Source organism: Dasypus novemcinctus, chromosome 28, assembly GCF_030445035.2.
Source record: "Dasypus novemcinctus isolate mDasNov1 chromosome 28, mDasNov1.1.hap2, whole genome shotgun sequence".
Lineage (NCBI taxonomy): Eukaryota > Metazoa > Chordata > Mammalia > Cingulata > Dasypodidae > Dasypus > Dasypus novemcinctus.
The window spans coordinates 7,093,617-7,120,008 of NC_080700.1; positions in this window are offsets into that span (position 1 = coordinate 7,093,617).

The window sequence follows — 26,392 nt, forward strand, 5'->3', positions numbered from 1 at the left end:
GACTTTAATCATCAGTGAGATGATTGCATAGATGGTTGATTAAATTTACAATAGAGAAAATTGTGGTTCAGGAATAAGTGACATCTTATCAAATCAGTTGTATGTCTTAAAGTGTGGAGGGAATTCAATATTAAGGGAGAATCTCTATGACTACTTCAGATAGCCAACATCTCTTGGGAATTAATCAAGGACCTTCATCAGCGCAACTGCTTTGTGACCTGCCTGAGAAATTTGGACTTGTGCATCTCCACAGACACTTTTTTTCCTCACTGTAGAGAGAATTTTATTGTCCTAGGCACTTATGTACTTTTAATGATGATATCCTTGGACCCGAGGCCTAACACATTTTTCATGAGGACTATTATATTCCATATAAGATCAACAATTACAAACATTCTGGTGAAGATGATTAAAATTCAACAGGCTTCTTTAACAAGCTTCAGAGTTTAGTATTCTCATGTCTTCCTCCTTGGCCTGATTTTTTCTGTATTTCAGAATTCCCTTGTTTGACTTCCAAAAGCTACTCCATTAGTACCTCTTAAACCCAGGGGCATAATTGAAGAAGAATGAAACTTGGAATTCTCCAATCTTTAATGAGCCTCCCAGGAACCAGGTGTAGCTTAGGAATTCCATCCAAGAGCTAACATGCCTGTCTTGCTACATGTTCCATGTTAAACTTTAGAACACCTAGCCCAAGAGTGCATTTTTTTCATATTTTTGTCTATATTTTTTAATATTACATTTAAAAATATGAGGTCCCCATATGCCCCCACCCCCTCCCCATTCCTCCCCCCATAACTACAATCTCCTTTATCATCATGAGGCATTCATTGCATTTGTTGAATACATCTCAGAGCACCGCAAAACCTCATGGTCAATGGTCCACATCATAGCCCACACTCTCCCACATTCCACCCAGTGGGCCAAGGGAGGACATACAATGTCCAGGAACTGTCCCTGCACCACCACCCAGGACAACTCCAAGTCCCAAAAATGCCCTCACATCACATCTCTTCCTCCCACTCCCTACCCTCAGCAGCCACCATGGCCACTTTCTCCACACCAGTGCCACATTTTCTTCGATTACTAATCACAATAGTTCATGAAGAGAACATCAGTAAGTCCACTTTAATCCATACTCTATTCCTACATCCTGTGGACCTTAGAATGGTTGTGTCCACTCCACATCTATATCAAGAGGGGGTTAGATTCCACATAGATGCTGCATGCAATTCTGCTTTCCAGTTGTAGGCACTCTTGGCTCCCTGGTGTGGTGGTTGACCTTCTTCACCTCCATGTTAGCTGAGTGGGGTAAGTCCAATAAACCAGAATGTAGGAGTTGCAAGTCTCTTGAGGCTCAGGGACTGGCTATCACATGGTCAGTCCAGAGATTCAGGTCCCCTGGGTATAAATTAAACCCCAGCACCAGCTACAGTTCCGGTAAAAGTAACAGGAGAGGCTTGTGAACAAAGATCACATCTGAGTCCAGCTCCATCACACAGAAACACAAACTCCAAAGTAGGGCCAACTGACATGGCACTGAACTCCATCTGCCATGACCACAGAACCTGTGGGTCTCTGTAGCCCTCAGAAGAACCAATACCTGGTTATATCTACTTTATCTGTCTGTGGGACTCTGCTCAGGTGTGCATAAGGGTAACTCCTCTGATAACCTCCTGGCTCTTTTTGGACTCATAGCCATATAAACTGATTTATCCTTTTCATTTCCCCCTTTTATTCAGGACAAAAAGCATATTTAACTCCTGGTATTCTATATAGATTGAGATATTCTGCTGGTTCGAGTTGACCCTTTTATTCAAGGTCATTTTCTAGTTACATCATCAGCTGGTACTTGATAGTAATCCCTTGAAACCAGGGAGGCTCATCCCCGGGAGTCATGTCCCAAGCTGGGGGGAAGGCAACACATTTACATGCTGAGTTTGGCTTCAAGACTGGCCACATTTGAGCAACACGGAGGCTCTCAGGAGGTAACTCTTTGGCATCCTGCAGCTCTAGGCCTTGTTCTTATTTCAGCTGCACAGGCTCATAAGCATAGTCATATGTATCAAGGGCTCATTGTTGGACCTTCCTTCTTTTTTGGTCTTTGCCATTGCACTTGGGGGATTGTTGCTGTTCCTTTTGGGACTGTGATAGAGCTCCCCTGGCTATGAACTCAGCACTCCCTCAGTTGTTTTTAATTTAACCACTATGAAAATATTCAAACATATATGCACTGGAGAATTCCCTTCCAACCATGTGTCCCCTGTCAATAACATCCCACACCAGTATTCCTCCCCTGCCATTGTTGACCCCCTCTGTGAGCCAAAACTTCTTCAAATGTGAAGCCCAATATAATACCAGGTTCCATTAATAGTAAAATGGAATATAGTGATGAGTTTAAAGGTTAGATATAGAATACATATTAATTTAGAAAAATTAAGGTGAAAATAAATTGGGGCATCAAAAAATTAAAAAATGCAAAAGCTTTGTTTTGATGTTTTGCCTTCCATCACTGCAACAAGTGTTGCCCTGTATGCAAATTGCAAGACATCTACTTCTGTCTTTTCCTCAGTGTCTACTTCCTATCTTATTCTTTTTTCTAATTAAACTTATTTTCACAGAAGTTTTAGATCACAGTAATTCATATATACAATGAATAGTACTGCCATATATCCAACATAAAACCCTCTTCCCTTCCACAGCAATAAACATTTTACCTACTCATACTATATTTATTGAAACTGATGTATTGATATTGTGACAGTAGCTTTCAAACAAGTTAACATTTGGGTTTACATTGTGGTTTATATTTTAGACCATACGATTTTCTAAATTTTTAGTTATCTTATGTTTTACATTATGATTTACATTTTAGCCTATTAGTCCCTATATATTTTTGGTGTAATTTAACATGTCTTATATCCATCCTTGCATAATCTTGTGGAACACTTCTATTGCCTACCCTGTTACATTGGTACCATCTATTCAATACCTCATTCCCCCTCCCCTTAGGGCCCACAGTGACAGTCAATCTTCATTGCTTGAAAGGCCATGTTCAGAGATACTTGCAACAGTGTTGAGGCCTTGACATGCTCAACTGCCCTCATGCACTGGGAGCCACCATTTCTTTCGAGAAATACAATTCCCTCTATTTGAGAACATCAGCCCTCCCCAGGATGTGGGTATATCTTCACTCTCCTTATAGGGGTCTCTATCCAGTGATATAACCCACTATGGCAAAATGAACATTCACATGTTCCCTAGGAGCCTGTCCTGTGTCAGATTATCCCCTTTAAGCATCTTAAACTGGTAACTTTCCTTATTATATTTTTTAAAAGGTTTTCTCAGCATTATACTCTTAACCAAATACTTGACAATCTCCTATGTTTGCATGTTGCCCCATACTCCCCCCAATTTCTTGGGCAATATTACCCATCTTCCCATTCCTAGCCCCCCTCAAGTCTGCAAAGCCCCACCCAAAGGTAACCCTATGCCCACTTTATTCCTTCCTTGTACAAAAACTTACTTCCAGCTTATCAGAGATTTCACATAGGTGTCAGTTTACATCCTCTACCCACCTATCATCCACTCTGTAGCTCTCTGAGGCAGCTTGGTTTACTTATTTCATATCATTGAAGTCATGTAGTATTTATCCTTCAATGCCTGGGTTGTCTTCACTCAACATAAGGTTTTCACGATTCATGCATGTTATCACATGTGTTTGTAGTGTATTCGTTCTTAAAGCTGAGTAGAATTCCATTGTAAGTATATACCACATTTTATTTATCCATTTATCTGTTGATGGGCATTTAGGTTGATTCCAACTTTTGGCAATAGTGAACAATGCTGCTATGAATATTGGTGTGCATATATCGGTTTGTGTCCTTGTTTTCAGTTCTACTGGGTATATACCCAGCAGTGGAATTGCTGGGTCGTATGGCAACTCTACGGCAAGTTTTTTGAGAAACTGCCAAACTGTCCTGCAGAAAGGCTGGATCCTTCTGACTTCCCACCAGAGTGGATGAGTATTCCCATTCCTCCACAATCCTCTCCAGTATTTGTTGTCTTCTGTTTTTTTCATAGCTGCCAATCTTATGGGAGTAAGATGGTATCTCATTGTAGTTTTGATTTGCATTTCCCTGATAGCTAGAGATTTGGAGCATTTTTTTCATGTGCTTTTTAGCCATTTGCATTTCTTCTTTGGAGAAGTGTCTGTTTAATTCTTTTTCCTATTTTTAAAATGGGTTTGTCTTTTTATTTTCAAGATATAGGAGTTCTTTATGTATGCAGGTTATAAGTCTCCTATCAGATATATGGTTACCAAATACTTTCTCCCAGTGTGTAGTCTCTCTTTTCACTTTCTTGAGAAACTCCTTTGAGTTCCAGAAGTCTTTAATTTTCAGGAAGTCCCATTTATCTATTTGTTCTTTTGCTGCTCATGCTTTTGGTGTGAAGTTTATGAAGCCATTTCCTATTACAGGGTCTTTTATATGCTTCCCTACACTGCTTTCCAAAGTCTTTATGGTCTTGGATCTTATATTTAGGTCTTTGATCCACCTTGAGTTGATTTTTGTACAAGGTGTGAGATGGTAATCCTCTTTCATTCTTTTACATATGGATATCTAGTTCTCCATGCACCATTTGTTGAATAGGCCATTCTCTCCCAGTTGAGAGGGTTTAGTGGCTTTATTGAATACTAAATGAGTATATATATGAGGATCTATATCAGAACTCTTAATTCGGGTCCACTGGTCTCTGTGTCTCTCCTTGTGCCAATAACACACTGTTTTCAACTCTGTAGCTTTGTAGTATGTATTGAAGTCAGGTAGTGTGATTCCTCCAATTTCGTTTTTCTTTTTCAATATGTCTTTGGTTATTGGGGGCCTCTTTCCTCTCCAAATAAATTTCATAACAAGTTTTTCTAGTTCACTAAAGAATGCTGAGTTCATTTTTATTGGGATTGCATTGAATGTGTAGGTCATTTTTGGTAGGATAGACAACTTAATAATATTTAGTCTTCTTATCCATGAAGAGGGAATACTCTTCCATTTATTTAGGTCTTCTCTGATTTCCTTGAACAGTCTTGTGTAGTTCTCTGTATATAAGTTTTTTACATCTTAAGTTAAATTTATTCCTAGGTGTTTGATTTTTTTTACTACCATAAATGGTATTTGTTTCTTGATTTCCTCATGAGCTTGCTCATTATTTGGTGTACAGAAATGCTACTGACTTTTTCGCATTCATCTTATAGCCTGTTACTTTACTAAACTCACTTGTGAGTTCTAGAATCTTTGTTGTAGACCTCTCAGGGTTTTCTATATGTAGGATCATGTTATCTGCAAATAATGAAATTTTGACTTCTTCCTTTCCAATTTGAATGCCTTTTACATCTGGTTCTTGCCTCAGTGCTTGATCAAGTACTTCTAAGACAATGTTAAATAGAAGAGGTGTTAGTGCGCATCGTTGTCTTGTTCTTGATCTTAGAGGGAAAGATTTTAGGAGTTCACCATTGTAAACGATGTTGGCTGTGGGGTTTACATATATACTCTTTATCATGTTCAGAAAATTTCCTTGTATTCCAAATTTTGCAGTGTTTTTATCAAGAAAGGGTGCTGTATTTTGTCAAGTTTTTTTCTGCATCTGTAGATATATCATGTGATTTTTTTCTTTCAATCTGTTTATATGGCATATTATATTGATTTATTTTCTTATGTTGAACCATTGTTGCATACCCGGAATGAATCCCACTTGGTTATGGTATATAATTCATTCAATTTGTTGTTGGATATGGTTAGCAAGTATTTTGTTGAGGATTTTTGTGATAGGTTCATTAGAGAAATTGGTCTGTAATTTTCCTTTCTTGTGTTGCCTTTGTTTGACTTTGGCATTAGGGTAATGTTGGCATCATAGGATGAGTTAGGTAATGTTCCTTCTGTTTTGATTTTTTGGAAGAGTTTCAGCAAGATTGGTGTTAGTTCTTTCCAGAATGTTTTGTAGAATTCCCCTGTGAAGTTGTCTGGCCCTGGGCTCTTCTTAGTTGGGAGGTTTTTAATGACTGATTCCATCTCTTTAGTTGTGTTTGGTTTGATGAGATCAATTTCTTCTTTCATCAATATACGCTGCTTATGTGTTTCTAAGAATTTGTCCATTTCCTCTGAATTGTCATTTTTATTGGAATATAGTTTTTCAAAGTATCCTCTTATTATAGTCTTTGCTTCTGTGGGGTGAGTGGTGATATCTGCTTTCTCATTTCTTATTTTGTGTATTTGCAGCTTCTCTCTTTTTTTCTTTGTTAGTCTCGCTAAAGGTTTGTCAATTTTATTGATCTTCTCAAAGAACCAGCTCTTGGTTTTGTTTATCTTTTCAAGTGCTTTCTAATTTTCTATTTCATTAAGTTCTGCTCTTATCTTTGTTCTTTCTTTCTTCTTCCTGTGGGGTTACTTTGCTGTTGTTTTTTACTAATTCCTCCAAATGTGCAGTTAGCTCTTCAAATTTTGCTCTTCTCTTTTGATGTATGAATTTATGGCTATAAATTTCCCTCTCAGTACTGCTTTTGCTGCATCCTATAAGTTTTGGTATGTTGTGTTATCATTTTCATTAGTTTCAAGGTCATTATTTATTTCTTTTGAAATTTCATCTTTGACCCACTGTTTTTCTAAGATTATGCTGTTTAATTTCCATATCATGGTGTGAAATCTGGACCTCTGGCCTTTGCTGATTTCCAGCCTCATTCTGCTGTGGTCAGACATATTATTTTGCATGATTTTGATCTTTCTGAATTCATTGAGCCTTTCTTTGTGGCCTGTCATATGGTCTATCTTGGAGAATGATCCATGTGCACTTGAAAAAAATGTATATCCTGCTGTATTTGGGTGTAATGATCTGTATATGTCTATTAGATCCAGCTCCTCTAATATACCGTTCAAAGTTTTTGTTTCTTTATTGATTCTCTTTTGAGATGTTTTGTACAAAGTTGATAGCGGTATATTAAAGTCTCCCACTATAATTGTAGAGGCATCTATTCTTTCACTTAGTTTTTCCAGTGTTTGCCTCAAGTATTTGGATGTGCCCTTGTTAGTAGCATAAATATTTATGATTGTTTATTCTTCTTGAAAGATTAGCCCTTTCACTAATATGTAGCATCCATCTTTGTCTCTCACAATTGTTTCACATTTAAAGTCTATTTTGTCTGATATTAATATAGATACTCTTGCCATTTTTTTATTATTTTTTGCTTGTAAGATTGCTTTCCGGCCATTCAGTTTCAACCTTCATGAATCCCTGGGTCTAAGGTGTGTTTCATGTATACAGCATATAGGTGGGTCATATTTCCTTATCCCATTTTCCAGTCTGCATCTTTTGACAGGTGAGTTTAATCCACTGGCATTCGGTGTTATTACTTTCAAGGAATTATTGATATTAGCCATATTTTTTTTGGACTTGTGTTTGCCATACTTTGTTTTATTTTTCTCTTTTTGTCCTTTTTGTTGCTCTTACACTCTCCTCCAACTCTGCCTCTCCTGTTTTCTTCTTTCTTACTGCAGAACTCCCTTTAGTATTTCTTGAAGGACAGGGTTCTTGTTGGCATACTCTTTTAATTTTTGTTTGTCTGTGAATATTTTGAACTCTCCATCATGTTTGAATGCTAGTTTAGCTGGGTAGAGTATTCTTGGTTGGAAATTTTTTTCTTTTAGTACCTTGACTATATCATACCACTGCCTTCTGGCCTCCATGGTTTCAGATGAGAAATCAGCACTTAATCTTATCGAGCCTCCCTTGTATGTGATGGTTTTCTTTTCTCTTGCTGCTTTTAGAATTTTCTCTCTTCTTGAGCATTGGATCATTTGACAAGTATGTGTCTTGGGGTGTGCCTGTTGGGATTTATTTTGTTTGGGGTGCATAGTGCTTCCTGGACATGTACATCCATGTCTCTCAGTAGATTTGGGAAGTTTTCAGCCATTATTTCCTGCAACATGCCTTCTGTCCCCTTTCCCTTCTCTTCTCCTTCTGAGATGCCTATAATACGTAAGTTTGTGTGTTTTGCATTATCATTCAGGTCCCTAGGTCCTAGCTGGATTTTTAAAATCTTTTTATAGATCATTCTACTATCTGTTTGATTTCAGATGTACTGTCTTCCACATCGCTAATTCTCTGCTCTGCCTCTTCTAATCTGCTGCTATTTGCTGAGAGTGTATTTTTGATTTCTTGAACTGTGGTGTTCATCCCCATCATATGTGTTATCTTTCTGCATATATCTGCAATTTCCTCCCCAATGTTTTCTTCATATTGTAAATCTCTTCCTTTACTTCATTAAGTTTGTCTCTAATATATGTTTTGAGATCTTTAATTGCTTATCTGATGTTCTCCTCCCCTTTCTGGTTTATAGTTTGTTCATTGGATTCGGCCATGTTTTCCTAATTATTACTTTGTTTTGTTGTTTTTTGTTGCTCTCTGGTCATCATTTTATCTTGATGGGTTTAATCAGTTCCTTAGCTTCTTTTTCTAGTCTTGGGGATTATTTAGTTGTTCATGTGTGTTATGTCTTCTTCTTGTCACTTTGTTCTTCTTACTCTATTTTCTTGTTGCTGGCTATTTTCACTTTGAAGGAAAATATTAAGGCCAGGGAAAGCAAAATGAGTAAGAAAAGAAAATGTATAAATGAGTATTGTTAATAAATGTTAACAGAGCAACAGTGTGAGATCTAGGAGAATGGATATTAGACTCATGTAAGTTGTGTAGGGTTATAGCAGTAAGTAGAGCACCTATAATGAGACAGTCAACTGAATATGGGGAGGAATATAGTATGAATTAAAAGTCCAGTGTTTTCATGAGAGATGGATAGAAAAAAAAAAGACAATAATATTCGGAGTGGATAAAAGACAGAAAACAGAACAAAGGTATTAGAAATAAAATGTCAGACAATTTGTGTGCCAAAGAAAGGGAGGTGGAATGTAAGAAAAACAGTAGATGATGGAGGATAGAAAGATGTGGGGGAAAGGGGAGAGGTGGCCAAAATCAATCCACACAGAAAAGAGGAAATGGAGGTTGAGGAAATACATCAAGTGTGAATGTTCCCTGCAGTACCTATTATGTTATTAAAATAAAATAAAATAAGAAGAAAAAGAGAGAAAGAAAGAAGAGAAAAAGGTGCAATGAAAAGGGGAGAAACAAGCAAGAAAATGAAAAAGAGAAAAAACTAAATAACTGAAAAAGGACCTTGGGGGATAAAATGGGAGAAAAGACCAGGAGACCATGCAATTTTAACAACCAAGACAAAAAAAAACAGCAACTAACCTTTCAAGCTAGGAATCCTTTTTGCAATTAAACAATACACTTATCCATCTGACCTCCCCCTTTTCTCCTTTTCTCATTGCTCTCTCTCCCAGGGCAGCAGGAAACCTGCCTGAGAGGTCCAGCAAGTGATTCAAGTAGGTCCTTGTTGAACCAACTCAACACAGAAGACTATGATTCTTTATTTCCAGCCTTAGATCACCTACACCTCACCAGAAACCCCAAATATGCTACTGGAAGCTTGGATAGCACCTCCTGCAATCCCTCCCCCTTAGGTGTGGTAGAAGAGGTCTAATTGATTTTCTGACTCCATCTTCTCCCAGACCAAGTTTCTCATCCCAGGACTTTTAGGTAAATTGGGCTTTCTCAGAAGATTCACCTCTCCTTTTTTCCTAGACTCTCCCCAAGACAGCTGGTACACTCCTCCAATTTCAAGGAGAGAGAGAAAGAGAGAGAGAGAGAGAGAGAGAGAGAGAGAGAGAGAGAGAGAGAGAGAGAGAGAGAGAGAGAGAGTGAGAGAGAGAGAGAGAGAGAGAGAGAAGAAAACAACACAAATGCTGTGGGCTAGGGTAATAAAGGACCTCAGATGGACCTCAGGACATGGTGGATTCGGGTATGGGAAGTCTGTGATATTGCAGACTCAAGGTGTGTGTGTCTCTGGAGTGTGGGCCACCAGGGTTTAGATGACACAGACCTGGGAAACACACATCAGATTAAAATGGGGCCTGGGAGCACTGCAGCAAAACAAAGTCTTCAGGGATCACTGTGGCAGGGCCACCAGGCCTAGGAGGAGGGGTCCTGCCCACAACTTCTGACCTCCATGTCAGAAACCCCAAATTCCACCTCTTACAAGAATCTTTTCTCTCACTGTCTCACCAAATCGACATCCAGGCACCTGCCCTGCTAGCCCCTGAAACTGCCTGCTCAGGTTTTGGGAACACCCCAACACAACAAAGATCCCCAGGATCACTGTGGTCCAGCCACCAGTCCTAGGGGGAGGGGCTCCACCCACAACTTCTGACCTCCATGTCAGAAACCCAAAATTTCACCTCTCGCAAGAATCTCCTCATCACTGTCTCACCAAATTGACATCCAGACACCTCCCACCCTGTAAGCCCCTGAAACAGCCCGCTTGGGGCTTGGGAACTCCCCAGCACAGCAAAGACTTCAGGAATCACTGCTGCCGGGCTGCCAGCCCCAGGGGGAAGTGTCCTGCCCACAACCTCCGACCTCCGTGTAAGAGACCCAAAATTCTACCTCTTGCAAGAATCTCCTCTGTCACCGTCCCACCAACTCAACCTCCAGACACCTCCTGCCCTGCAAACACCTGACACAGTCTGGTCCAGCAGTCCTCCAACCCTACTCAGCCACTTCTTTGCAGGAGAGATTATGAGGTGCACTCACTGAGATGCCATCTTGCCCTGCCTCTCCACAGACACTTGAGAATTTAAAAATCTCACTCTTTTTACAGATATTTCCTGTCAGTTCTGTTTCATTGGAGAATCATGACTAATACATACAGTAACTACAAAATTATGTGTATTGACCATAGCTATAGAAAATGAGTAAAAGTATTGAAATCTTTGGGGGCAAGGATTTTCAATATGGAATATAGGCATTACAAAAATAAAAGGGGAAGTAAAGGATTCTACTTTGATGTATTTTATTGATGTTTAATTGGAATTGAAATTAAAGGAATTGATATGGTCTCCTGTGTTCTGAAACATATATTTGAACATATGTAATATTTCTTCTCAGTGAAATCTCTGATGTCATTTCTTATTTTTAAAAATATATTGAAGCATATCACTCATACATTAACATACATGAGTGTAGAGTAATAGTTGTGAACTTACAAGACAGGTATAACATCATACAGGGCTCTCATACTTCACCCTATCACAAATATCTTACATTGTTGTTAAATGCTTTAAACTAATGATTAAAGATCATCTTCATTATATTACTACTAACCAAAGTATTTTCCCCAACCCACCCTATTATTTTTATATCATTATGTATGAGCATACATGAACTATAAGTGTATAGTAAAACTTGTGAAATTACAAAGCAAACATACATTACATGCAGTGGTCCTATATAGCAACCCTCCACCAACACCTTGCATTGTTGTGAGACATTTGTTACAAATTATGAAAGAATATTTTCAAAATATTACTAATTATAGCCCTTATCTTACATTTGGTGTATTTCCCTCAGTCAACCCTATTATTTTTAAATGTATTATTATAACAGAAGTTTTAAACTTACAAAACAATCATGTCCATGTGAAGAATTATGAAAGAACAATCTTCAAACAACATACCACAGCATGGTGGAATATTTGTTACATTTTATTAGATAATATTATCTGATATTATGAGGGCAATAGTGTGAATTTGGCATACATTTTCCATACTCCCCCATCATCCACATAGTACATCTTGGGCATAGATGCAAGAATATTACACTATTGCTACTAAGTACAGTTCGTGGGTCACTCCAGTTGTATTTTACCCATGCTTCTCCACATTCCCACCACCCTGCAATACTGATGTACATTTGCTCTAGCTAACAAAGAACACTCTCACATCTGTACCATCAACCACAATTCTCGTCCACATCTGGGTTTACTGTGCTATGCAGTCCCTAGATTATTCTCTAGCATTCTGTCAACTGGCATTTATATCCCTAGACTATCATTTTCAGCCACATCTCTATTTATAAACCAGCTGTTACTCACTATAATGTGTTACCATTAACTTTGTTCATTTCCACACATTTACAGTAAAGTTAATTAAAACTTTTACTTACATTAAATACCAGTAGTTCATCTCATTCCTCCTCTTATCTCCTTTAAGAATCCACCACAAACCATCAGATCTTGAAGATATTTTCCTACATTTTCTTCTAGAAGCTTTATGGTTTTTGCTTTTATATTTAGGTTTTTAATTTATATTGAGCTAATTATTAGACAAGGTATGAGATAGGGGTCCACTTTCCTTCTTTGGCTATGGATCTTCAGTTCTCTCAGCACCATTTGTTGAATGGACTGTTCTGCCTGAGCTGAGTGGGTTTTACAGGCTACTCAAAACTCACTTGACCCTAGATGTGATGGTCTGTTTCTGGGCCATCAATAAGGTTCCACTGGTCTATGTGTTTGTCTCTATGTGAATACCAATGCTGTTTTTCCACTTCAGCTGGGTAATATTTTATAAAGTCCAGAGATGAGAGTCGTCCAGTTTTTCTTCTCCTTTTTAAGATGTTTCTGGCTATGCAGGAAACCTTAATCTTCCAAATAAAGTAGATAATCATGTTTTACATTTATTTTTAAAATTCTAGTGGAATTTTTATCAGTATTTCATTTAATCTGTATATCAATTTGAGTAATATATAATATGACATCTTAAGGGTATTTAGTCTACCAGTCCATGAGCATGCAATGTTCTTCCTATTATTAAGACCTTTTTGATTATTTTTTTTTAACTTTGAGTTGTGGTTTTCTGCAAGTTATTTACATTGTTGGTTAAGTTAATTCCTGAATATTTGGGTTATATCTGCCATATTTTATTTTCATCACTCTTTGACACTTTTAATTACTTTTATTGATATGATCTTCATTTCTAGCTTCTCAGGCCTCTCTTGTCTTTCCTTTTCATGCTGTAGAACACACTTTAGTATTACATGCAAATCTGGCCTCTTGGTTACAAACTCAGTTCTTTTTATCTGTAAATATTCTAAACTTGCCCTCATTTTTGAAAGTCAATCTTTCCAGATATAAGATTATTGGCTGGAAGTTTTTGTTCTCGTTTTATGCTAGAGCTGCAATATGATCTGGATGGAAAGAAGCTGGTCCCTACTACTTGCCCTGTGATTTCCAGTCTATCCCTCTTCCCCTCATGCCAGGCATTGGGTGAAGACGGTGGCTCCTGGTCTCTTTCTGACTTCGACAAGTTCAAACTTCAGCTGTTCTTAGGATTATCCTTTAGCCTGTTAAATGTACTAATCAGTAGCTGAAGTTGGTGCCCAGCCATTTCTTCCTCCTCCATTTGGGGGAAGTGGAACTTCCAATTCCAGCCATGGAATAGCTCCCAAGGTGGCTTGTGCCTATAGGGGAGGATGGGCACCAGCCTCCATATCATGGAGTGCTCTACTTATGAATCTTCTCTGCAGATGAGCAGTAGCCCCATTCCATTTATTTGAGGATGTTTCAGGGTGTTCTTCTGGTCTCCTGGAGCCACCAAACAGGTGCTTTAGGTAGTTCTGCTTGATTACTAACTCCCCTATAGAAGTAGCTCACTCTAAGAGCCCCTTACTCTCCTACCATCTTGCTGGTTGTTCTAAACATGTGTAATTTTAATTAAAAATAATTTGTGATAACATACAAGGTCCTACATAATCAATGCACTGCAGGAAAATTAAGTTAGGAGATATATTTTAAAATAAGATCCAAATCCCACATATTTGAGTCTAAATTGTATCAAATCCATTTTTCATGGTGCATAGTGAGTAGTATAAATATAAAAAATATATATTGATACAATCACAGTAGTATTATAGTTTATCTGTCTGTAATGAAAAAAATCCATAGAAAGTCATGTGTATAATCATATTTTATGGGAAAATTGTTTCTGTAACAGTCAAAATATCCTAATAACATAAATTTATAATTTACTTTTCTTGTCAATACAATTCCTGGAAAATTTTGCTGTATCTTCCTTAAGACATTAAAGAAACAAAATCATCACACTTCTACAATTTAGGTCTCTTTTCCAACAAATTCAACTTATTATTTATGAAATGAGTACCCATTATATGATTGGTAATATTCAGTTTTATCAGGAGAAGAAGTGTATGCCCTCTAAAGTCTTAACTGTTGCTTTTCCTAAGGAGAAATGAGACATAATATAAATTATAGAATAATTTCTAATATGAACTCTCTAAGTGAGGTGTGTGTTTAGCTTTATGGATGCAGTTTTCTTGCTTGGAAAATTTTATTTTCATCTTGTTTAAACCTTGTATTGGTAATAAGGTCTCTGAAATTGTGGAGCAAGAAAATTCTGTGTTAACTTCTGGATTTTCTAACCTAAAAAATTTAGATGTTTGTAAAGATGTTAAAATGGTGTCATGTAAAACTTTAATTATAAGCTATTTTTCAAAATCAAATATTAATTAGATAAGAAAAAGTGTGTTTTTAAAGTAATATTAGAATTGGTGACTAAATATATAAAACGCTTCAGTCCTAAAAATGTGCATATCTATACAAGTGTGCCCAATAAATTTTAATGCATATTTTTCTTGTGCCTAAAGTGTGTTTCTAACCCTTGCACATTGATTTAAATTGCCTAGATGGTAATAGTAAACAAGGATTTTGCAAAGCTTGTGGAGACTTCATTCTAGAAAGGCACTTTTGATTCTTTATCACTCCTGTCCCATATGATTAGACAGATAAATGAAAGAACTATAATTTAGCAATGTACTTTAAAAGAAAAATAACCCATTTTCAGAGAAATTTTTAAGTGTAAGATTCTTTTGTTATTGATATATTAAATTTTAAATTTTGATTTGTCTTGATATCAAAGATATATTTATGATAACTTTGCTTAATGAAATCATTTTCTTTTTCTCTATATAGTGGAAACTTGAAGTAACTTTTTGTTAGAGAAAGAAGCTTCAAAAATGGTATGTTTACACATCACCATACATAAAAGTGTAAGTTACAGAAATAACATAAGATTAACTTCTGGTTAATTTCCAATATAAGGTTAATTCTAGCCACATGCCCCTTGCTTTTGATACATCTTGGATAATTGACTGTATATAATTTTTGAAATGATGATTTTAATGTGTATAATTCATGTATTTGTATGCTTAGTTATACCTAGTAATCTCACACAGCAAGTTGTGTGATTGAAATTTATGAGGACTTTTTGCTTCTCTAGCAAATAACTATTGATCCATTGGGTAAATTTAAGGAAAGTTATAGAACCTTTTCCTGAACAAAATATTATTTGAAAATCAGCTCAATTTTTCTAATTATATGGGATTTAATTATGTTTACTTTAAAAGTGGGAGTTTTAAATAAGTTCCCTCCCATATTAACAAATTCTGTTGTTTTTGTGCCAAAATATTTTACTTCACTTGAATGTATACATTGATCATGTAGCCTGATGTGGACCTCAGCTGCTACTTTTCTCAAGAAGTTATTGACATATTTCTTGTAATCTTTGTTTAGAAAAATTAAGTCAAATTTGTAAATGAAGGAGTGGGGTGAGGGTGGGTTGGGGTCTATGGGGGCCTCATATTTTTTTTATGTAACACCTAAAAAAATAGAGAAAAAAAGAAAAGTTTTAAATGAAGATATAAAGGAAAACAATTACTTAATATTAAAGTTAATATTTACTGTTAAAATATTAATATTTATTGTAAAAAGTACTTTTAAATTCTTATATTCATTATTATACTTTCAAAGTATTATATATAATATATAATGCTTTGTAGAATCTTAAAATATTTGAGTTGAGAATTAATGCTGCAGATGTTTCTTTGTTTCTATCTTTATTCACTCATTTAACAAAATTTGTTCACTCTATAATGATTTTTAAGCATTTTGTGCTTAATATAATAATTTTCTTTGCAAAGTTTCACTATGTAGACAGAGTCAGAGGAAGGCGTTTGTCTCTAAATTAGGCACAGATTTGGTACTATTTAAGGAAAGGTAAGGATAGTAATAGTAACAGTGTGGTTAAGGATAAAATAACATCTTCCAATGAATGTCAGGAATACTTACATTAATATTTATAGCAAAAAATAGGCAGAATGTGCTTACAACTGTTTTATATACTTTACATTATTAATGCTATGTATTTTATCTGAGGTAAGAAATAATGAAGGATTTCCACCAGATAAAAGAAATGAGGGGTGGATGGTAGTGTAGAGGAACCAGGGAAACTTGACTTTCACATTTTATTTTCTAAACCCATTTTTCATTCGATTTTATATAATGCCCTGCACTTTTGAGTTTTTAATAAACAAAACAAATTACTTTTTCCACAGTTTTTAATTAATAGTATACCATCTGTGCTTGTGTATTTGTATATCATTAACACATCAATTAACTGAAATTAAATAGCAATTCTGTACTTTATGTTACATTTCTCAATAAATTAAATTGTATACAACTTTTGTGAAAAACAACATGTAAGGAATTTTTTTTTTACTTTTTATTTCTTTATCCATGCCATATAGTTATTTTCCTGTGAAAACACATGATTATAAAAAGAAAATAACCACTTAAGGGACGTTGTTGTGAATTTATTTGTACAATTGGTTATAAATTATCTGCCTATGGAGTTAAAATTGTTCTTTATGTCCTTTTTTGTCTCTTTCTAATCATCCCTTTCTTCTATGCTATTATTTATGACACACATTGGGTAGACATGATATTTTCTATGAGAAAAATAAAAGAGCATGAAGGCTATTTAAACAAACAAAAAAGTTTTTAAAGTGTCAGAAAAAACCTACTTAAGTACCCATTTTCCAACATTCAACTAAATTAAAGTATTCTTGGAAATTATCATAAGCATTCTGATAATTTGAGCTATTATAATATAGATATAATTGGAAAATAAAACGATAAGAAAAATATGTGCTAAAAGTACATATGAATTACAAAGACCATGTTATCAAATATTTCTGTTTTAAGGGGAAAGGGAATTTAATATATATGCAAATATGTTTCTTGTTTGGGTCATAGGAAGACATTATCAACTAGGTTTTATTTGTATTATATCGGGTAAATTCCATATGCATTAAATATGCATTTAATTTGTATTAAGGTATATTCTTTGAGCATATAATAAGCTAATGGTCATATATAAAGGAATAATCAACAATGGTTTCTTGTTTTGGAATTGTGTGTGAATATTCCAAGAAATATCATTAATGCATTGGATGTTTTGACAATTATCCTAGTTATTGAAAGCTGTAAATTGAATAAGGTTAACACAATTCATCAACCACACCCAAACTAAATTACAAGTGTTTCTAATGACTAGGCTCCTAGTTTGTTTGTTTTTTACTTTTTAAAGTTTTAAAATCTGTTGGTTTCATTTGCTCCAGAAGGAGCACTGTAGACAGAAGTTAATCATCTATAGTCTCACTGTGGTGAATGAATTTATCATCTGTCTCTCTGATTTCCCAGAAGTGTGCTATTCTCTCTTTGTAGCTTTTGTTGTCATCTATAAGGTCACCTTGATGGGAGATGGTACCATTCTCCTCACCGTGAGAAAAAGCCTGCACACACCTATGTGTTATTTCTTAGCAATTTGTCCCTTTTATATGTATTCTACCCATGAGCTACTGTTCCCACGATGCTTGAAAACCCCTGAGTGAAAGCAAAATATTTCTTTGGTTGGGTGTGTGCTTTGCAGCTCTATTTCCTTGTGGGCCTGGCAGGGCCAAGGACTTCCTTCTTGCCATCATGGCTTATGACTTGTTTGTGGGCATGTTTCCACCTTCATTACATCCTCATTATGACCAACATATTCAGTGCCCAGCTAATGGCTAAAATGTGGGGGGTAGGATTTCTTCATTCCTTTCAACATACAGTGTTCCCATTACACCTATAATTCCAATCAGGTTAACCAGTATTATTGTGACATCCTACCAGTGGTGGCCCTCTCCTGTTCTTCCATGCATGTGGCAGAAATGATTGTTTTAGAGTCACAATAATTTTATAGTACAATACCAGTAAGTCCACTCTAGTCCATATTTTATTCCTCCATCCTGAGGACCCTGGGATGGAGATGCCCAAGCCACCTCTAAATTGAGAGGGGGCTTAGATTGCACTTGGATGATGGATGTGATTCATTTGCTAGCAGTTGTAGACACTCTTGGTTCCTAAGTGTGGTGGTTGACCAATCCTTCCTCTCTGTTAGCTGACCTGCGTAAGTCTAATGAACTGGAGAGCAGGTGTTGCAACTCTACTGAGGCTCAGGGTCCAGCTGGCACATGAACAGTCAAGAGATTCAAGTCTCTGAGCATATACCAACCCCAGCACCAACCACAGGTTCAGTAAAAGTAACAGAAGAGGCATGTGTAGAGAAGTCACATCTAAGTCCAACTCCATCACACTCAGGAGCACAAATTCCAAAATAGGGCCCACTGGCAAGGCACTGAACTACAGTGCCATCTGTCATGACCATAGGACCTGGATGTCTATAGAATTATTGTGAATCTAGCAATGGAAGAAACTCTATCACTGATGTGGAGACAGTGGCCATGGAAGTTGCTGAAGGGAGGGACAGGGAAGAAGAGGTTTGATATAGGGGCATTTTGGGGACTTGGAGTTGTCCTGAATGATATAGCAGGGACAGATAGAAGACATTATTTATCCTGCCATACCCCACTGAATGGGCTGGGAGAGAGTGTAAACTACAATGTAAACTATAATCCATGCTGTGTAGCAGTGCTCCAAAATGTATTCATCAAATGCAATGAATGTGCCAAACTGATGAAAGAGGTTTTTGATGTGGGAGGAGTGGGGGTGGGGTGGGATGTGAGTGTATATGGGAACCTCATATATTTTAATGCAACATTTTGTGTGATCTATGCATCTTTCAAAAAAGATAATTAAAAATCAATAAAATTTTTTTTAAAAGAAGAAATACTTGTTTTAGTGGAAAGTGATGTCTTGGGAATCACTGCCTTCCTGATCACCTTTATCTTTTTTACCTCTATTATATCAAACATCTTCAAGCTCTAGCAGAGGAAGGGAAGGAGCCTTTTCCACATCTCCTTGTGTCCTGTCTTTTGATGGCACAGCAACATTTACATATAACTGTTCTTCCTTAAGTCAACAGTCCCTAGCCAGAGAGAGATTCATCTCAATATTTATGGGTTATTACCCCAAGGTTAAACTCCATCATTTAGAGCTTGAGAAACACAGAAGGTAAAGGGGGACTCAGAAAGGTTTTATGTCATGAAGCATATTTAGAGATCACATAAAATTTACTAAATTACTTAATTAGCACTTTACTTAAATTAACTTCATAAGAATAATTGTAAGGATTCATAGAAAAAATCTCTAGATCTCTCTCTCTCTGAGGGGAAAAATGCATATGTATTTAGAAAAATTATAGCTCTCTCCAACATACATAACCTAATCTGAGAGTTATGACACTGCATATATGTGTATCAATCTCTATCTTTTAGGAATAAAAAAATTATCATCCAAAACATATCTTTGAAATAAAACAGAAGACAATAATTTCACTGCTTTATGTGATATGAACTGGATGTGTCTTTGATCATTTGGATCTAAGGTCACTTTCTCTATGTTCATATCTATATCCATATCAACATCAATATTCATATATATAGCAATGTCTATGTCTCTATATATTTAATATATATCTGTAAATCTATAATCATATTTCTGTTTTTCCTTATATTTCTCTATGTGTATCAAACTTTCTGTAGGTATTCCACTTATTTTCTTTACCTAAATTGCCTACCTGCTTATCTTCACATAACTCATTTATGCCTGCTTAACTTTATCAGTACACTTTTCTTCTTCAAATTTCATTTTCATTATTCTATATCTCCACTTTTCTGATATTTTCTGAACATTTTCTCTCTTCTTTACAATTCTTCCTCCAATTTGAGGACTTACTTTTTTGTATCTCTGATTTTAGATATCCAATTCATTTCACTATATTACTATCACCTTTTTTTACACTTTTTTATTAAGATCACAAAGAATGCTACATTAAAAACATTTTAAAAACATAAAACCATAAGAGTATCAGTAAGTGCGCTCTAATCCATACTCTATTCCTCCATCCTGTGGACCCTGGGATGGTTATGTCCACTGAACCTCTATATCGAGAGGGAACTTAGATTCCACATGGATGATGGATGCAATTCTCCTGCTTGCTGAGTAGGCATTCTTGGCTCCTTGGTGTGGTGGTTGACCTTCTTCACCTCCCTGTTAGCTGGCCGGGGTAAGTTCAATAAACCAGAGGATAGGAGTTTCAAGCTTGCTGAGGCTCAAGGTCTGACTGTCACACGGACAGCCCAGAGATAATGGAAGTAATTGTAGTATTGATGTGGAGAAATTGGCCACGGTAGCTGCTGAAGGTAGGGAGAGAGAAGAAGAGATATCATGTGGGGACATTTTCAGGACTTGGGGTTGTCCTAGGTGGGACTGCAGGGACAGATGCTGGACATTGTATGTCCTGCCATGGCCCACTGGGTGGACTGGGGGAGAGTGTAAACTACAATGTAAGCCATTACGCATGTGGTGCAGCAGTACTCAAAAATGTATTCACCAAACGTAATGAATGTTCCACGATGATGAAAGAGATTGTTGATGTGGGAGGAGTGGGGTGAGGGGGTTGGGGGGTATATGAGGATCTCATGTTTTTAATGTAACATTTAAAAAATTGAGAGAAAAAACCATAAGAGTTTCCTGTACACCCCACTCTCCACGCCCCCACCCCATCATTTTTTAAATGATATTTTTGAAGATATATATTTCAGAAAAAAAAATGTTACCTTAAAAAATATAAGAGCTTTCAGTATATCCCCATTCCCCACCCCACTCCTCCCACATCAACAACCTCCTCCATCATTGTGGCACATTCATCGCACTTGGTGAACACATTTTGGTGCACTGCTGCACCACATAGATACTAGCTTACCCTATAGTTCACACTCTCCCCCAGTACAGTTAGTGGGTTATGGCATCTGACGCTGAAATATTATGTAGGACAGCTCAAAGTCCCAAAAATGCCCCCACATCACATTTCTTCTTCCCTCTCCCTGCCCTCAGCAAATACTGGGGTCACTTTCTCCACCTCGCTGCTACAATATCTTCTATTACTAGTCATAATAATTTTATAGTAGTATATCAGTAAGTTCACTCTAATCTATATTTTATTCCTCCATTCTATGGACCCTGGGATGGTGATGTCCTCTCCACTATTATCTTAATCTCAACATATTCAAAATGAAAGTATCATTTTGTAGCACACACAAATCTCATCATTTACCTTGTATTTTACCATTTTTATCAATTTTCCCAGCTATTCAGATTAAAATTGCTGAAATTATGCTCAGATTATATTAAGATTAAAATTGCTGAAATTCTGTGTTTAGTCTCCGTATATTTTCAATATCCTCCTTTCCCACTTATTGTTGATTTCCAGCTTCATTCCATTATGGACATAGAAGTTGCTTTGTATAACTTATTTATCTTTAAATTTATTCAGATCTGTTTTGTGGCTCATGTGGTCTATCCTGGAGAAAGATCCATCAGCACTTTTGAGAAGAATGTTTAACCTACTGATTTAAGGAACAATGTTCTGTGTTTATCCATCATGCCCAGGTGATTTCTCATATTGTTCAAATTCTCTGTTTTCTTTTTTATTTTCTGTCTAGTTGTTCTATCTATCGGTGTCTAGGGTATGTTGAAGTCTACAACAATTATTGTAGAGGCATCTATAACTCTTTTTAGTTTTGCCAGTTTGCTTCATGTATTTTGGGGCAACCTGGTTAGGTGCATAGATATCTATGACAGTTTCTCTTTTCTGATGGATTGTACTTTTTATTAGTATATAATGGTCTTCTGTATCTCATCACTTTTTTATTTAAAACCTGTTTTGTCTGACATCAGTATAGTTACCCCTACTCTCTGTTGTTAATAATTTGCATGAAATATCCTTTGGTAGCTTTTCATATTCAGTCTACTTGTTTTCTTGGTTTGAAGGTGAATCCCTTGCAGACGATAAATGAAATGCTCATATTTTCTTACCTGTAGTCTATCAGCCTATGACTTTTGATTGGGGAGATAATCAATTAACCTTCAGTGTTATTACTGTAAAGGAATTCCTTACTAAAACTATTTTGTCCCTTAGATTTCCCATGTCATATCTTATTTTTTGTCCAACTTTTAAACCCTTTTCATTACCTTTACTGATAGTCTTCACTTCTACACACTTCCAACTCTCTCGTATTTTCTTTTCTGGCTGCAGAACTGTCTTTAGTATTTCTTGCAGAGATGTATTCTTATTTACAAACTCTCTTAATTTTGGTACATATGTGAGCATTTTAAACTCACCATCATATTTGAAGGAATGAAGTTCTAGAAAAAAATTCATGGCTGGCAATCTTTCTCTTTCAATACCTTAATTATATCATACTACTACCTTCTCATTTCCATGGTTTCTGAAGAGAAATCTGTATTAAATTCTTGTTGGATATCCCTTTTCTGTGATGTTTCCCTTCTCTGTTGCTGCTTTCAGAATTTTCTCTAACTTTGGCATGTAACATTCTTAATATCATGTGTCTTGATGTAAGTCTATTCGGATTTATTCCAATTTTAGTATGTTCTCCTTCCTGGATATGTACATTCATGTCTTTTAAGAGAGTTGGGAAATTTTCAACCACTATTTACTCAAATACTCTTTCTTCCCCCTTTCCCTTCTTTTCTACTTCTGGAACTCCCATAAAACATATGTTAGTGTGCTACATGCTATTATTCAACTCGCTGAGACCCTGCTCAAATTTTCCATTGTTTTCTCTCACTGTTCTCTCTTTTCAATTTCAGCTGTTTTGTCCTCTACTTGGCTAATTCTTTCTTACATGATTTCATATCTTCTGTTGTATTCCTATATTGTATTTTTAATTTCACTTGAGTCTTTTTTTCCATAAGCTGTTATTTTTCTATATAAAGTTTCAATTTTTTATTGTCCTCAGTGTATTGTTAATGCCTTTTATTTCTTTAGGCACATAGTCCTTCAACTCTATGATTTGATTTAGGATATTTGTATAAACCTCACTGATTGGTTGTTTCAAATCCTGTGTCTCATCTGGATCTATGATTTGTTTCTTTGAGTCATCCTTTCTGTTAGTATGTCTTGTAATTTTTTCTTAGGTGTCTGGTTTTGATAATGCATTTTTTTTCTGGTGTTATTTTTCTCTCTTACATAGGGATATACTTTAAATAACTGTGTGCTACCACTTTATTTTGGCTCTTGTTTCAAAGTGTTATATATATTTATAATTACTCCTGTTTAACTTCTCCAACTAGGGCTAAGGTCCCAGTAATGGTGTATAGGCTAGATTCCAAGAGCCTTGGAGAGGGGGCCAATAAAGATATCTGATTGCCTTAAATTTTATTAGTATAATTTTTCCTTTCTTTTCATGCATTTTTCTAGTTTTCCAGCAGATAGAATTCTTTGGAAGACATCACAGCTTAGACCTCAAATGCTAGGGGTTGATGCATTCAATGTTCCAGCCACATGAAACTCCTTTTTCTTTTTTACTTATCTCTCTTCAGGGTGTTGTCTTGGCTTTCTCCGGTGTCATAAGCCCCAGAGCAGACCTCCAGACAGTCTCCACTTTTCCTCTAGCTACTTTTTTCTGAGAAAAAAGATACTTCTTCATTTCCAGTCCTCCATTTTCCAGGAAGTCAACATATAACAGACATGTGCTTTTTTCATTGAAAACATTTTTATTGAAATATATAATTCATACATGAACAACTAAAAAGTGATTAGTAAAAGTGAAATTACAAAACAAATAAAAAACAAACATACATCCCACCACCAACACCTTCCATTGTTTTTGAAAATTTGGATATTTGTCGTTATGAAAACATTCTAAAATTGATTGAGTTGATGACAGTACAACTGTTGATGAAAATAAGAACCACTGAGCATGCACATTGAATGGATTATTCAAGGCATGGGACTGTGTAATTTAGTGAATTCTGTGGTGGATGATGGAGTATGGTTAGTGTAACAAATATGAGAATGTTCTCTCAAGAGCTATAACAAATATATTACACTTACAAAGGGTATTAATAATAAGGTGATTTGGGAGAAAAATAGACCAAATGTAAAATATAAAGTATAGTTAGTAATAATACATTGTAATATCTTTTAAACTAAGAAAGTGTGAGTTATCCACCTTAATTATTTTTCAAGATGTTTTTGGATATTCAGAGCCACTTACTTTCAAAATAAATTTGATAATTGTCTTTTTCAGTTATGTAAGATAGGTTCCTGGAATTTGTTTGAGATTGCATTCAATCTGTAAATCATTTTGAGGAGAAGTGACTTTTTTATAATTATTACAAAGAAAATTTAAATTAGTTAAATATTACATAAAATTCATAGGGTACTTCCATATTCCCCCTCCCTGCCCCGCCTACACTTTCCCACATTAATTGCTTCCTTCATTAGTGTAGTACATACAGAGTTGATAAACATATATTGAAGCAATGCTGCTAAACATGGATTATAATATATATTATAGTTTATACTCTGCCCCATGCAATTTTATAAGTTATGACAAAACATTTAATGTGGCCATCATTGCATCATCATGCAGGACAACTAGAATATCTCCAATATGCCCTCATATTACACCAATTTTTCTCCCTCACATCTCTCAGAATCTCCAGTGGCCATTGCCTCCACATCAATCATAAAATTTCTTCCATGGCTAGAATAACAATAAGTCTATAGTAGAATGCCAGTAAGTCCACACTAGTCCATTCTTGAGGACTTTCCCAATCTTGAGAACTTTGTGATGGTGATGCCCAATTTGCCTCTGATTGAGATAGGGCTTAGATCCTGTGGGTCAGTTGGGTGAGACTACATTGCTTGCAGTTGAAGACTCAATGTTCCTTGGGATGGGTATTGCTCATCATCATTGCCTTTTAGTTGTCCTGAGTGAGTTCAAAGATCTGGAGAGATGTGGCAGGTCTGCTGAGGTTCAGGGCCTGACTCGCATATAGACAGATCAAAGATTTAATTATTTTGGACATACACCTATGTGTACACTTTCCCATTCTATATACCTCCAAAGCATCTCCTTCAGAAAAGTTTTTGTGCTTTCTTTACCTCTTATTTTGATGACATTTCCCTGAAAGGCCTCCACTTTTGATATAGCACTTCCTTTTAAAATACTCAAAAATGGGGAAACGGACTTTGGCCCAGTGATTAGGGCGTCCGTCTACCACATGGGAGGTCCGCGGTTCAAACCCTGGGCCTCCTTGACCCGTGTGGAGCTTGCCATGCACAGCGCTGATGCGCGCAAGGAGTGCCGTGCCACGCAAGGGTGTCCCCCGCGTAGGGGAGCCCCACGCGCAAGGAGTGCACCCGTGAGGAGAGCCGCCCAGCGTGAAAAGAAACAGCAGCCTGCCCAGGAATGGCACCGCCCACACTTCCCGTGCCTCTGATGACAACAGAAGCAGACAAAGAAACAAGACACAGCAAATAGACACCAAGAACAGACAATCAGGGGAGGGGGCGAAATTAAATAAATAAATAAATCTTTAAAAAAATAAAATAAAATAAAATAAAAATAAAATACTCAAAAAATGAGCATTATGCCTTCCAAAACATATACAGCAAACTTAAAGAATGTTTATATTTCCTAATAGCCAAAATCTGGTATAATCAATGATATGCCTTATTAAGTGAATGAATAAATGAAATGTGGACTAATCATTTGATGGAATATTCCATGAAATGAAAAGAAATCCCCTGATAAAATATCTTATTGATGCACTAAAAATATTGTGTAAACTGAAGAACTGGTATTGTAAAATTTCCTAATATGCATAATGTGCCAGGTACTATTCCAAATGTTTAGTCCCTCAAGTATGACACACTCTCAAGATGCTCCTGAGTGTGGACACTGTTGTCAACTTGTTAATAGATAGAAAGCAGAGGCACAGGAAATGAAGGGCGGTGACCACAAATTTAAGAGAACACTGTGTTGGGCTTTGGCACCAGGCTTGCTACTTGATGACAACTATGGTAGTTTGAGATTCCTTTTGTGAATCCCATAAATATCAGTTGTATTTGTAAACTGGTCTCTTTCTCTTGGTGTGATGCCCTTTGATTGTAGCAAATTCAAAGCTTTTGTGTTTACTTAGTAAAATGAAGTTGGAACCTTTGATATGACCATGTCAGTAGGGTGTGACTCAGGATTTATTCCTCACACATTTTGTGGGCTGCTATAAATGAACTCTCACAGAAAAAGACACAGAAGAGGAGAGAACTTGGTCATTTCCTACCATGTG